Here is a 4,388-nt window from a genome sequence, read left to right on the forward strand (position 1 = left end):
GATGCCCTGTGGGGACATTTGGCTGATGAGAGTGAGAGAGGATGATTGTGCTGCTGTGTTGAGGAGCCCAAAGTACCGAGCCTATCGAGTCACATAGGGCCCGATAGAGATGACCCCTCTCCTATGTCGCTTCATTTGATGGCGGATGGCGAGGGCGATGAAGTAGGCAAGGTCGAGGATGTACCCGTTCGCCATGCTCCATAAAAATAGGCATCGTGGGTGGTGATGAGGCTGGTGCTCTCTCGTTGTCCTGTCTGAGTGTGGGCCAAGATGGCGTGTAGGTATTGCAGGGATGGGGCGAGGGCCGATGCCTTAGAACGGCTATGATCATAGGTGGCTGAGGTAGGGACGAGGTCCTTCCAGCATTTTGAGAGGGAGTAATGGATGTGACGGTAGAGGGTGTTGAGTTCATTGTCTTCTATGAACTCCTCCGTGTATAGCCCTAGTGCAATCCCAAACTTGGGTATGCTCAACTAGCGTACTAGACCACCAAGGCGGAACTAGACGTTTCAGGATCGTCGAAGTTGGTTATGACGGTCTGAAGATGAAATGTCGAGCAAAGTTCCAATATGAACTCGAGATATGTCGACTCGACGATCTCAAAGAAGAGCCCCCACGGGTTAGTTGTCAGGAGGGCTCGGACCCCGTCAGCTAAATGAATTTGTTCAAGTGTGGCCCAGTCAATGCAGCGGCCCACACTTAGGGGTCGGGCTTGTAATATCTGATATAATTCCTCTTGGGGTCCCAAGGGAACTTGGAGGAACCCGTGCTTAATCTCCGCGGTAGGACCCGAGGATGATGCTGTTCCTTTTTTTTTCTTTGAGGCGGGAACAGCAGTCTTCTTATCACGTGAGGATGATATTATACCTACATCGAAAGGTCAAAGTTCAACCAATACGTCCCAAAAATAGCATGGAAAAACAAAATTAATTAGGAATATTTCATGAGACTCGCGTACTAAATGAAGAGAACAAAACTAAAACAACTAAAGCAATTATATCAAGTCATTAAAATAGGACTATGAGAATAATACAACGGGAAAATCTAATGCATGAATGTATATGGGTAAACACAAAATCCATGGAAACAAGAAAAAATGGATGAATATAGTATGAAAAATGGTAATATTCTTTAATGACAAGCATGAGTATTTCTATTATTCTACTATTAATATTCACTTAAGATAGTCAAATAGATTAGAGAAATCATGAAATAGGCAAAATATTTAAAGAAAATAGAGAGAAAAGAGTAAACAAACGCAAAAGGGAGAAGCTTGAGTCATCGGAAACAGTGTTGTAGGTGGCGCACGGGTATGGCAGGTAGGGCATGTGGAGTTGCAGCGGCTAGGGTTAAGGATTTTTGGGGAGGGAGATGATGAATAGTGAGGGGTTTTTATAGATTTTGGGGCACATGGCCTTGGGACATGCCCGTGTGCCCTAATTTTTACCCGTGTGTTTCGCGATTTTTAAATTTGGGTGCATCTGACATTCGGCCCACGCCCTTATTCCTTAGACGTGTGGGTACACATGGCCGTGTCGCACGGCCATGTCTTGCTTTGTTCGCTTCTCCCACGCCCGTGTATGATAGCCCACGCCTATGTTCTTTTTGACAGTGTCGACCACAGGTGAATGACACGGGCGTGTCACATGCCCGTGTTAAATTCTCAGTGTCAACCACGGTTTCAAGGCACGGGCGTGTCTCACACCCATGTTGTTTTGGCAGTTTCACCCATGGCCATGTCGCATGGCCGTGGCAACTTATCGCATCCCGTGTTGGGGAAAACTTTTTCCCTATTTTCACACAGCTGTATCGCATGGCCGTGTCTCCCCTGTAGTGTGAGTACAGCCTAAGGCACGCCCGTGTGCCTGGCCGTGTGGGTGGGAAAACCTTGTGTTTTAAGACTCAGTTAGTAGGTTAGATGTGAAAAACTAGAATTCAAATAAATCATTACTATTAGTGCTCGGGTTGCCTCCCGAGAAGCGCTTTTATAGTTTAAGCTCGACTTACCTTTCTGGTGCATGGTTATGGTGGTGCGAGAAGTTTACACTCCTCATCCCTACTATCAATTTTATCAAAGTAAGGTTTAAGACGAGTACTGTTTACCTTAAAAGTGCCGAATTTAGGATGAATTATCTCGACTGTACCATATGGGAAAATATTGAGTACCGTAAGAGGGATTACTCCGTTAGGTTCAGAAGTGGCAATGCGAGGGTCTGCTGCATCTAGTAGTACTTTGTCTCCAACCTTTAGTTGATTTGGTACATCAGTTAGCTTGTCCTGATTCAATTTTGGTTTATTGAATGTTCTCGATTTCTGTGTCCGCCATTCATCTAGCTTCTTGATTTGTAGCCTTCGTTCTTAATAGATAGGTTCTTTGTTGTTGTCTGAGCACGGCTCATATGCGTTCTTCGAAACTATTTCCTACACAGAGGGTTTCACCACATGATCAGTACTAGTAAAATGATTTATACAACCACCTTCAATTTTTGATGTGTTACTCGAATTATGAGCTTGAAGGGTGATTGTTTCGCCTCCCACACGAAGTTTGAGTTCACCTGTACCAACATCAATAATGGTTCTAGCAGTCGCTAAAAAGGGTCGTCCTAAAATCAAAGGTGCGTTACTATCCTCTTCCCTGTCTAAAACAACAAAGTCTACTGGGTATATAAATTTATCGATCTTAACAAGAACATCTTCAATGATACCCTTAGGAAATCTAATGGTTTTATCATCTAATTGAATGCTCATCCTAGTTTGTTTGGGTTTCCAAAGACCTAGTTGTTTAAACATTTTATAAGGCCTAACATTACTGCTTGCCCCTAAGTCAGCCCATGCATTAAGAACATCTAAACTACCAATTAAACAAGGAATCGTAAAACTCCCTAGATCTTTCAATTTGTTAGGTAGCTTATTCTGTAATATGGCTGAGCAAACTGCATTCAACTCCATATGCGACGCCTCATCCAACTTTCATTTGTTTGTTAGAAGCTCCCTTAAAAATTTGTCTGCATTTTGCATCTGCGAGAGAGCTTCGATAAACGGTAAGTTAATATGTAATTTCTTTAATAGTTTAAGGAATTTATCAAATTGTTCATCTGTACGGTCTTTCCTTGTCCCATTGGGGTATGGCACCTATGGATTATACTCTTTACTTACCGTTTTCTGCTCACTATGGACTACCTCACCTTTATCTTGACTTACCACATGCCTTGCCTTGGTTCTGATGCAGACTCAACTAACCCTTCCTTGTCATGAGTGGTAATCGCATTGAGTTGTTCCCTTGGGTTAGATTCCGTGTTACTCGGCAAACTACCTTGTGGTCATTCAGAAATAAGTTTGGTGAGTTGGCCTATCTGAGTTTTGAGCCCTTGGATTGACGCTTGTTGATTCTTAAAGGCTGTCTCGATATTCTGGAACAAGTTTCTGTAACCAAGATGAATTTTCTTAGCATCTCCTCAAGGTTCGACTTTTTCTCTTATTGGTAGGGTGGTTGTTGGAAGCCTGGATGTGGTGGTCTTTGATTCCGTTGGCCTCTCCATGAGAAGTTTGGGTGGTTCCTCCAACCTGTATTGTAGGTATTACTATAAGGATTATTCTGAGATCGAGGATTATTACCCATGTAATTTAACTGCTCGTTCTCCATGTTGTGGCCATAGGGTGGGTATTTTGAATTGCTTGATCCACCTCCACTTGCTTCACACTGCCTTACTGGGTAAACCTGTGAAGAACTAAGAAAACCATCAATTTTCTTATTCAAGAGTTCTACCTGATTAGAGAGCATAGTGACCGAATTGACGTTAAAAATACCAGCTATTTTCGTTGGCTTTGTCCTCATGACTTGCCACTGATAATTATTCAGTGACATCTCTTTTATAAATTCATAAGCATCTTCAGGTGTTTTATTATTGATGGTTTCGCCAGCGGCTGTGTCGATCATCTGTCGAGTCGAAGGATTCAGGCCATTATGAAACGTTTGAACCTGTAGCCAAAGTGGTAACCCATGGTGAGGGCACCTTCTCAAAAGGTCGTTGTATCTCTCCCATGTATCGTAGAGTGTTTCTAAATCCATCTGCACAAAAGAAGAGACATCATTATGTAATTTAGCTGTTTTAGCCGGTGGAAAATATTTTAATAAAATCTTTTCGGTCATTTGTTCCCAAGTAGTGATTGACCCTCGTGGTAACGAGTACAACCATTATTTGCCTTATTCCTCAACGAAAAGGGAAACCACCGAAGGCGAATGGCGTCATCAAAAATGTTATTGATTTTAAATATGTTGCAAAATTCTAAGAAATTTTCCAAGTGAGCGTTGGGATCCTCGTCCTGCAAACCATCAAACTGAACAAATTGTTCGATCATTTGAATGGTGTTAGGTTTCAGTTCAAAAT

The 4,388-nt window shown here is 42.5% G+C and overlaps 1 non-coding gene across 1 annotated transcript; it reads left to right on the forward strand.

The window, feature by feature from the left end:
• The first annotated feature begins 3,995 nt into the window (after positions 1-3,995).
• Positions 3,996-4,101, forward strand: LOC128295679 (small nucleolar RNA R71). The gene has a single exon (XR_008286239.1). It is a non-coding gene; the product is annotated as a small nucleolar RNA R71 (small nucleolar RNA).
• Positions 4,102-4,388: the final 287 nt, after the last annotated feature.

This window comes from Gossypium arboreum, chromosome 7, assembly GCF_025698485.1.
Source record: "Gossypium arboreum isolate Shixiya-1 chromosome 7, ASM2569848v2, whole genome shotgun sequence".
NCBI classification, from domain to species: Eukaryota; Viridiplantae; Streptophyta; class Magnoliopsida; order Malvales; family Malvaceae; genus Gossypium; species Gossypium arboreum.